This window comes from Pelobates fuscus, chromosome 5 (assembly GCF_036172605.1).
Source record: "Pelobates fuscus isolate aPelFus1 chromosome 5, aPelFus1.pri, whole genome shotgun sequence".
Lineage (NCBI taxonomy): Eukaryota > Metazoa > Chordata > Amphibia > Anura > Pelobatidae > Pelobates > Pelobates fuscus.
The window spans coordinates 172,680,566-172,691,802 of NC_086321.1; positions in this window are offsets into that span (position 1 = coordinate 172,680,566).

Sequence of the window (11,237 nt, forward strand, 5' to 3'; positions counted from 1 at the left end):
TATCCTCAAATGGAATCTGTGTAAGAATAGAAAGCACTTTCATAGCGTAAAAAAGTTAATCCAAGTAGTGTTTAAAGTGAGATTAGAAATACACTCACAAACAAACGAATATTCAGGCCTTTCACCCTCTCAGGGGTAGTGTGATGAGCAAAGAAGTCCTCCGACACGATATATGTGGATGTAAAAAATGCAATATAGTGAAGATTGTTTATAAATATATAAATTCACATTTATTCATTGCACTTACAAATTAGCAGCATAAAACAGGCATCTCTCCATACATATATGGAACTCCTGGTGATGATAATCGAGTATCCACAGTCCAGAGGCAGGGAGAAGATACAGCATTCAAATAAAAATAAATAAAAACAAATATAAGTACATTAGAAGTAGAGTTATCCAACGCGTTTCGTCCTATTTGGATGTCGGACTTCTTCAGGGATAGTTGTGGATCCACTTCTAAGGGTTTTTATACCCATCAGCATCATCTTCTTAATCCGATACACATGTGAACAAACATGCGTTTCACTGTGGAACGCAGAAATCCAGCGTGGAATGCAGAGAGCTTGTCAAACAGTTCCGGGTTGTAGTGCGCATGCGCGTGAAAATCGCGCATGCGTCAACTAAAAAGACCATTACCTGTAGGGGACAAAAGGCATAGAAAGGCGAAAAACGCCTGAGAACAAAACCGATCATGTTTTGCTACAAATTTTAATAGAGTGGGAGAATTCCCAATAATATTACAGCAAATATTTTATAGATATGTCTCCACATCCCAATATGAATACACATATCTATACATAGGCACAAAATTAACTCCATAATGTAAATTATACATATATATACACACAACCATATGCAAGTGTAAGTTTATAGAAAAGAAAGGGATTAAAGTCCAATTAATATGGATCAAATTAAGGGCATGTAGCCCCATTTATAAAATATTGGTGTGCAGAAATATTAAATTATAAACTTATTATGCGTGAAATAGAGAGTTAGACTCAATTAAAGGGTCATGTATACCCATAATATATTATTGATGTGTATGGAACTATAAGTGTCAATTGAGTAAGTTAAAGAACTTCCTACAAATGAGTTGGGAAATAGAACTATAATAAGGGATAAAATAAAAATTAAGTATAAAAAGAAAGAATATACAAGTTGAGAGGAGTTAAACTCAATTGAAGGGTCATGTGTACCCATCATATATTATTTTATATTGAACTATAGGTGTCGATTGAATTGATTAAAAAACTTCCTATAAATGGATTGAGAAATTAAACCATAGTAAGGGGTCGAAAAATTTTTTATTATATAAAAGAATATATATATAAAAATATAATAACAAAATTATTATATACCATACACTTACATATAGGTTATATATACATATGTAAACAAAGAAAAACCGTGGCATCCAATTACAGAGACTATGACAGCAAAGAGAACCTTTTAGAAGATGATTAGATGAGACCCTGTAGATCTATTTCTTGGTTAAGCCCCATATTCAAGGTATTTAAATTAAAAATCCACCAGGCCTCCTTCCTAATTAATTCCTGTAGTTTATCACCCCCTCTCCATCCTAGTTGGACCGAGTCTATTCCATAAACTTGCAGAGTGTTCCAGGTGAATGAGGGGCAGGAAAACCCTTAGAAGTGGATCCACAACTATCCCTGAAGAAGTCCGACATCCAAATAGGACGAAAAGCGTTGGATAACTCTACTTCTAATGTACTTATATTTGTTTTTATTTATTTTTATTTGAATGCTGTATCTTCTCCCTGCCTCTGGACTGTGGATACTCGATTATCATCACCAGGAGTTCCATATATGTATGGAGAGATGCCTGTTTTATGCTGCTAATTTGTAAGTGCAATGAATAAATGTGAATTTATATATTTATAAACAATCTTCACTATATTGCATTTTTTACATCCACATATATCGTGTCGGAGGACTTCTTTGCTCATCACACTACCCCTGAGAGGGTGAAAGGCCTGAATATTCGTTTGTTTGTGAGTGTATTTCTAATCTCACTTTAAACACTACTTGGATTAACTTTTTTACGCTATGAAAGTGCTTTCTATTCTTACACAGATTCCATTTGAGGATATTTGACCGATATCAGGTTGTCCTTTTGTATTTTGTTCACTATACATACTCTGGGTGGTTTCCACTTTTGTTCTCTTGTTACATATTTCCACAGGTGGTTGTGAAGTTCACCTGAAACCATCTCAGTATATGTGTATTTTCCTAGTGTATATACTTTATTTCTTTGTAAATCTCACATTTGATGATGGACCACAGGTTCTCAATGGGGTTCAGATCAGGTGAACAAGGAGGCCATGTCATTAGATTTTCTTCTTTTATACCCTTTCTTGCCAGCCACGCTGTGGAGTACTTGGACGCGTGTGATGGAGCATTGTCCTGCATGAAAATCATGTTTTTCTTGAAGGATGCAGACTTCTTCCTGTACCACTGCTTGAAGAAGGTGTCTTCCAGAAACTGGCAGTAGGACTGGGAGTTGAGCTTACTCCATCCTTGACCCGAAAAGGCCCCACAAGCTCATCTTTGATGATACCAGCCCAAACCAGTACTCCACCTCCACCTTGCTGGCGTCTGAGTCGGACTGGAGCTCTCTGCCCTTTACCAATCCAGCCACGGGCCCATCCATCTGGCCCATCAAGACTCACTCTCATTTCATCAGTCCATAAAACTGAAAAATCAGTCTTGAGATATTTCTTGGCCCAGTCTTGACGTTTCAGCTTGTGTGTCTTGTTCAGTGGTGGTCGTCTTTCAGCCTTTCTTACCTTGGCCATGTCTCTGAGTATTGCACACCTTGTGCTTTTGGGCACTCCAGTGATGTTGCAGCTCTGAAATATGGCCAAACTGGTGGCAAGTGGCATCTTGGCAGCTGCACGCTTGACTTTTCTCAGTTCATGGGCAGTTATTTTGCGCCTTGGTTTCTCCACACGCTTCTTGCGACCCTGTTAACTATTTTGAATGAAACGCTTGATTGTTCGATGATCACGCTTCAGAAGCTTTGCAATTTTAAGAGTGCTGCATCCCTCTGCAAGATATCTCACTATTTTTGACTTTTCTGAGCCTGTCAAGTCCTTCTTTTGACCCATTTTGCCAACGGAAAGGAAGTTGCCTAATAATTATGCACACCTGATATAGGGTGTTGATGTCATTAGACCACACCCCTTCTCATTACAGAGATGCACATCACCTAATATGCTTAATTGGTAGTAGGCTTTCGAGCCTATACAGCTTGGAGTAAGACAACATGCATAAAGAGGATGATGTGGTCAAAATACTCATTTGCCTAATAATTCTGCACTCCCTGTAATGGCTGTCAGGCTACCACATTAGAAGACTTGTTGCAGTTAATGTTACTGGAGCAGTTTTACAACCTGCTCACATCTGACATTAAAGACTGGGTGAGAGACCGTCAACCTCTTACTCTCCCCCAGGCAGCCAGGCTCGCAGACGAGTATATAGATGCTTGTAGGCTTCCCGAATCGAGTCCCCAGCACCGATCACAGGGGGGAGCCATCAACATCCTCCACGACCCTCTCCAGCAGTGTATAGACTACCCCAGACGACCGGTCTTTGCTGCTAACGGTGCAAGTAAGTGGGACACTACTGCAAAAATTGTCCCCTAGAACCACCCAGGTCCAATTAGGCCCGGCCATGGATCCTCAACCAACGGGCGGCTGTACACTGCGTAGACTACCTTGTTCCAACCATCTGGGAAGCCCGGAGGCTGACTAGGGAAGAACCCCTTGGATTTCTACATGAGGCCGACCCTGTACAGGAGGCCAACACAGACAACTGGCAGCATCACTGCCAGTTGGTAACGATTACCTGCAAGACTGCTCGGGGCCTCCAAGACACCATCACTTTAGTGCAACGACACTTGCTCAGCAACAATGAGCGTCCCGGAAAGTTGGTTGCAGTTCGAGTGGCCTTGGGAGAGATTTATAGGCTTTCTACCGCCCAGGTTCACTTGGATTGGGGCGCGGGAGCTGGTACTGTAAATGTCGGGGTCATGAAAGACCTACCCGCTGACGTTTTGCTTGGCAATGATTTGGAGCCACTGACTTTGGCCTTTGTACCCTCCACCCACCAAGAAGTACAGGTCATGACCACCAGGGCCCAGAGCCGCACTGTGGAGGGCCACCCAAATTCCACCGAGACCCAGGTAAGCCCCACTTCCCCGACTTTGACGGTAGAGCCCTTACCCTGAGATACCCCTGAGTATTTTGGGAATGAGGTAGCGGGAGACCCCACTTTGCAAAGGTATAGGGAGAGAACTGTGTCAGATCAAGGGGGATTAAGGGGAACAGTTTGTTTGGGAAGGTAGCAGGTTGTACAGAGTTACCGACTCCCGGGTAAACGCTCCAGGGCCAACGCAAAAACACCAGCTGGTAGTCCCTCAGAAGAACCGGCTGGAGTTGTTGAGGGTTGGGTACGATGAGCCCCTAGCTGGACATTTGAGGTGTGCCAACAAGTAGGCAAAAGAGGGGACCACCCTAAGGCTAAACTGGTCCATATACCTATAATCGAAGAACCTTTTAGTTGGGTAGTAGTGGACCTAATAGGACCATTGGCCCAGGCTAGTTGCTCCAGTAAGCGCTATATACTTACTGTAGTGGACTATGCCACTTGATACCCAGAGGCCGTGGCTGTCTCTAACATCCAGGCTGAGACAGTGACTGACGCTCTGGTCAAGATATTCTTCCGAGTCAGATTTGCCCGGGAGATTCTCTCTGACCAGGATGTCCAGTTCACTGCCGATGTGACCCACCAGTTATGGAGGAATCTACTGGGTTCTCACCCTTTGAGCTATTATATGGAAGGTGAGTTAGGGGATCCCTAGACCTTATCCGGGAACACAGGGAGGGAGTGACAGAGACTGCATGGAACCCGATTGTGCCCTACATGCTGGAGTTGACTGACCAATTGGAGGCTTTGGATCAGACGGTGCGAGAGAATTTCCAGGCGGCCCAGCAGCGCCAGCGGGTATGGTACGACCAGAAGGCCAGGCACCATAGTTTTCAGGTCAGACAAAAAGTTCTAGTACTCAAACCAGTCCAGCAAGATAAACTACAGGCAGCCTGGCAGGAACCATATAAGGTTATTGGCCAGGTGTGTGACACCACGTACACAGTAGCCAGCTGCGAGAAAGAGGATGTGAAACGGATGTTTCACATCAACATGCTCAAGGAGTATAAAGGAATTTATAAAGTATATTTATAGAGTATTTATAGAGTATAAAGAAATGTTCAGTATTTACAGATGAAAATCAAGGAGAGGGATTTCAGTTAAGAAAAGGACAAATGGGTAATTTGCTACATGTGAATTTACAGAGGAAGAGGTTCTATTTCAACAGTCAAAAGTAAAGACAAATAAGTCAATTGGGCCTGATGCGATACACCCAAAGTTATTAAAAGAACTTAGTGGTGTACTAGCAAAACCATTAATGAATTTATTTAACCAATCATTGTGAACAGGAGTAGTCCCAGAATATTGGAAACTAGCGAATGTTGTACCATTCACAAGAAAGGTAGTAGGGAGGAGTCGGGCAACAATAGGCCAGTAAGCCTTACTTCAGTAGTGGGGAAAGTGATGGAAACCATGTTAAAGGATAGGATTGTTGAACATCTAAAATCACATGGATTTCAAGATCAGAGACAACATGGGTTTACTTTAGGGAGATCATGCCTTACATAGATTTCAGTAAGGCTTTTGACACTATTCCACACAGAAGGCTCATCAATAAACTGCAATCTTTAAGTTTGGATTCCAATATTGTTGAATGGGTTAGGAAGTGGCTAAATGACAGGCAACAGATGGTTGTACTCAACGGAGTATATTCAAAGCAAGGTCTAGATACCAGTGGGGTACCTCAGGGATCTGTACTTGGACCCATTCTCTTTAATATTTTTATGAGTGATATTGCAGAAGGTCTTGATGGTAAGGTATGTCTTTTTGCTGATGATACTAAAATTTGCAACAGGGTTGATGTTCCAGGAGGGATAAGCCAAATGGCAAATGATTTAAATAAATTAGAAAAATGGTCAGAGCTTTGGCAACTGACATTTAATGTGGATAAGTGCAAGATAATGCACTTGCATTCCTTCCAGTTGTAGTGGTAGAGGTTAACACAGTGAGGGAGTTTAAGCATGCATGGAATAGGCATAAGGCTATCCTAGACTTAATATAAGACCAGTGACTAGTTAAAAGTATTTCGAAAATTGGGCAGACTAGATGGGCCGAATTGTTCTTATCTGCTGTCACATTCTATGTTTCTATGTAAGAGAGGAAGGGGTGGCTGCCGTGTGTGCCCCGGCATCTGAGGCCCCTGATGCCCTACCCTTACCCTACTGGTTAGGAGGTGACCCTAAAGAGGGGGCCATAGAGTTGGTCAGTCAGCGCCTGGGACCGCAGGAACAAACCCAGGCGATCAAACTGCTGGAGGCCAAACAAGCCACCTTCTCCCAGGAGACAAGGTATACTCCTCTAGTGACCCACAAGGTGAATACCTGAGCCAGGCCCCCTTTAGACAGCCCCCATACCACATTCCCGTGGCAGTCTGGGAAGGAATGCTGAAGGAGATAGCCGAGATACTCTGCTTAGGAGTCATAGAACACTCCGAAAGTCCTTGCGCTTCTCCTGTAGTCCTGGTGCCAAAACGGGATGGTACAACCCGTTTTTGTGTGGTTTACAGGAGACTCAATGACAAAACGGTCACGGACGCCTACCCGATGCCACGGGCAGACAAATTGTTTGACCGTATAGCTAGGGGAGACAATATCTGACCACTATCGACCTACATTCAGGATGAAGAGCACCCCAGCCACCTTCAAATGGATGGTGGATGGCCTCCTAGATGGTCTCCAGGATTATGCTTGTGCATACTTGGATGACATTGCTATCTATAGCGACACCTGGGAGGCTCACCTAGACCACCTAGGGACAGTGTTAGACAGATTTAGGGGAGCCGGCTTAACCTTGAAGCCTGACAAGTGTCACATTGGCATGACAGAGGTGCAGTACCTGGGCCACCGCGTAGGATGGGGTAAGCAACGGCCAGAGCACGCTAAGATCAAGGCCGTTGCTAACTGGCCCACTCCACATACCAAGACGCAAGTCATGGCCTTCTTAGGAGCAACCGGCTACTATAGACGCTTTGTACCCGAATATGGCGCCATGGCCAAACCCCTGACTGACCTGACCAAAAATAATTTACTGAGACAGTTCCTGTGGTCCCCGGAATGTGAGCCGGCTTTCCAATCTCTGAAGCAAGCCCCTATTAATGTTCTGTTCTGGCTGCCCCAGACCCTAACAAATGCATTATTGTCCACACAGACGCTTCAATGTTTGGACTGAGGGCAGTTCTGAGCCAGGTCGGCGAGGATGGAAGCAAGCACCCAGTTGCCTATTTGAGCCGGAAGCTACTACCTCGGGAGGGCAGTTACGCGGCCATTAAAAAAGAGTGCTTAGCCCTAGTGTGGGCACTGAAGAAATTAACCCCATACCTTTATGGCCACGCCTTCACTCTTGTCACTGACCATAATCCCCTAGTCTGTCTCAATCGGGTCGCTGGAGATAATGCCCGTCTTCTGAGGTGGAGTGTAGCACTACAGCCATATGACTTCACCATACATTACCGACCTGGCAAACAGAACAGGAACGCGGATGGGCTATCCCGCCAGACCGAACTGGTGGCTTGACAAAGTTATTTGTGTCTGGACATCCCTATGTTGACCCGAAAAGGGTCCAACAGTGTCTGCCAGAGCTGTGAAAAAAGGGGGGAGCCGTGTGACCCATCACTTTCAGCTACTTTTCGTTGTCTGGATTCGTGCCGAAGTTTATTTTGTTTGGTTCCTGAACTGAGACCACCTCAGAGATCCATTAGAACATGTAACGTTAAGTATCTTGTACAAAAACCACAACGGAACTAATTCATTGAATGCTCCACTGGGTGGCCACCATTTTGTCCAGGCGAATGCACGTGTTTGGGACAATGGATGCTGCCATTTTGTCTCCTGAACACAGGCAGTGGGACTTGGTTGTCGAGTGCCTGGAACTCATTTCGTCCAGGCATTCCCGCGAACACAGGTCATCGTGGAACTGCTATCAGTTCCTGTTCTACTACACCTACACGAATGGCGTTCGGGAGATATGTACTACTGAACACAGGGAGAATTCTCCACTGATCTTTCGTCTAACTTGTGTGGTTTTCGTAAAAAAAAAAAAAAATAACACGAATGGAGACCGGCTCTTGCCACAACTTCCCTGGAACTATTTTGGGCTTCAACCTCGTGGCAGACCGGTCAAAACTTGGTTGTCAGGAATGAGAGAATCACTGAGCATTATTCCTTGGAGAGCCTTTCAGTTGTAGTGGACGGAATAATGGGTCCTCTGACACTTGCTCTGATACTGACAAAGGGGGAGTTTGGGTTCATTTTTGGTTTTGTTTGCATGTATTCTTCATTTTTTAATGTTACTGCTTAACAGGCAAAATCCTCAATCCTTACCAATTATTAAGCTCATGAGTCTTGCTATATAAATTCTGGTGTACAAGGCAAGGAGGTTTCCACCATTATCACTGCATTATCATTACTGGAGAATGTTTCTGTCATTGTTATCCATGCCCATGTTACAACTTGTGGTGCTATCCGGCACAGATCATTGGGTCCTACCAATGAGTCAGCATGGAGGATTTACTCTTACCTTTTATTTAGAATTTAGGTCTATAGACATGCATCAATTATACAAGACAAAAAGAGAAGACATGGTTAAAATATTAAAATGTGTATTGAGGCTTAACCTTAGCAAGCACAAAATGATTTATATTAGCATGTGTTAAAAGCAATGTATAAACATAAATCTATCTATAATACAAATGATAAGCCAGGTGAGATGCCATGAAGAGTGAGACGCCATGCATGAACTGCATTTTATATTTATAAATGCTGGGATGAAAATCATGCAAATTACTCTTAGAATTAAAATGTAAAAAAAAATATCAGTATACTAATTTATTTATTTATAAAATATTTATTTATAAAATATTTATTTATTTATAAAATATTTTACCAGGAAAGATACATTGAGACTTCTCTCGTTTTCAAGTATGTCCTGGGTAATTGTATCTATAGTAACACTCTTCCTTTAATTTGTTTATTCTCAAATGGAATTTAGTTCACAACTCAGAAGTCCAGTTTGCTTGTGTCTTTGTACATTAGTTCTTCTGACCTTTGTGTTTGGATTTTTAGATTTGTTGTGAATTTACAATGTCTATAATATGTTCCTTTTAATAGCATGTTGCCTGCCCTAATACTGTGCTTTTTAGATATGATAAGGTATAAATTGTATAACACGTAAATCAATTCAGTCCAGTCAAGCGCTGGAATATATGTTGCAAAACAATAGATTTTTGCAACATTTGTGGACACATCTGTTATTTAAAGGGACACTATAGTCACCAGAACAATTACAGCTTATTGTATTTGTTCTAGTGAGTATAACCATTCCCTTCAGGCTTTTTTCAGTAAACACTGTATTTTACATTACAGCCTAGTTATTACTTTACTGGCCACTCCTCAGATGGCTACTAGAGGTGCTTCCTGGGGTAGTGCTGCACAATTTGGATAGTACCAGACAATCGTGGGCATACACCTATAGCTAACAGAAAAAATAAAGAAAGAAAGAAAGAAAGAAAGCAGAAATGTGAGGAAACAAAAAAGAAAGGGGGACCCTCCAAACTGGAAAGTAAATCACAGACCATTCAGTATTTGTGAGGGACTAAAGGTAGTGAGACTATATGTAGCAGATAGGAGAAACATAAGTAAGAAAAAAGTTACAAAGTACACTTTAGGCTTTATTCAACAGTGCCTATGGTGCAAAGTAACAAAAGTAAATGATGTCTGTGCAGTACTGTGGAATTGGGAGTGTAAATCAGAAAAATAAAAACCCACACTAGAGGCCACCTGTAACTAAAGAACCTCACTCCCACAAACCTCAGCCCACAGAGTATTCAACTCAAAAAAATCCCTAGTCAGCATGGATTAACAGTTAAAATATAGGTGAGCCACAAGAGCAGGAAGGAAAGCCCCCAAAGGTTGGAATAAGCTGCTATATCTCAGTTGTTGCTAGCGCTGCAAAAAAAAAAAAAACTACTACTAATAGTAATACTGCTGTGGACACCATAAAGACTGTAAAGGGATAAACTGCAGTGTCTGTACATCAGCTGCTGCAAGTGGAGAAACAACCTGATATCATCCTATACTGGGTTACAAGTCATCACACTACCTCTAGGCTAACAAAACATGCAAAACTTGGAAATTAAAATAAAGAAAACCGGATACATGACTGCACCTTCGTCAAGGGCAAGTTACACACAAAAGAAACAAGCTATTTAAAAAGGGGGATAGATCCCACCAATGATCACCAATCCAATGTAAGCACCGCCCAAGAGTCAGCTGAAGCCAGTATACTAATGAGTGTACCTCTCTGTAGTGTACCTCTCTAGTGACAGCAACCTATGACAGCCAAAAAGATAGTGCTGCTGTGTACGGCAGCATAACTGATGCCGAATAGGATTAAATGAGAATAACAGGTGGCTGTCAGACAGCCAAAGAGGGTGTTTCACATAACTTCTCATAGGATTTAATCAGATCCAAAAACTATAAATCTGTTAATTAAATAAGTAAAAGGACACAAGCAACGTAGTTTAATCAGATGGACATATCTCAAAAGTGTAAGTTTACACACACAAAATAAAAAAACTGAATAATAATAATGATATTCATACACTGCTCAAAAAAAATCCTAGATCTGAATGAATTAAATATTTTTCTGAAATACTTTGTTCTTTACATAGTTGAATGTGCTGACAACAAAATCACACAAAAATGAAAAAATAGGAAATCAAATTTTTCAACCCATGGAGGTCTGGATTTGGAGTCACACTCAAAATTAAAGTGGAAAAACACACTACAGGCTGATCCAACTTTGATGTAATGTCCTTAAAACAAGTCAAAATGAGTCTCAGTAGTGTGTGTGGCCTCCACGTGCCTGTATGACCTCCCTACAATGCCTGTGCATGCTCCTTATGAGGTGGCAGATGGTCTCCTGAGGGATCTCCTCCCAGACCTGGACTAAAGCATCTGCTAACTCCTGGACAGAAAAAGAGGGAAAACAGGAAAATCCAAAGGGTAATGG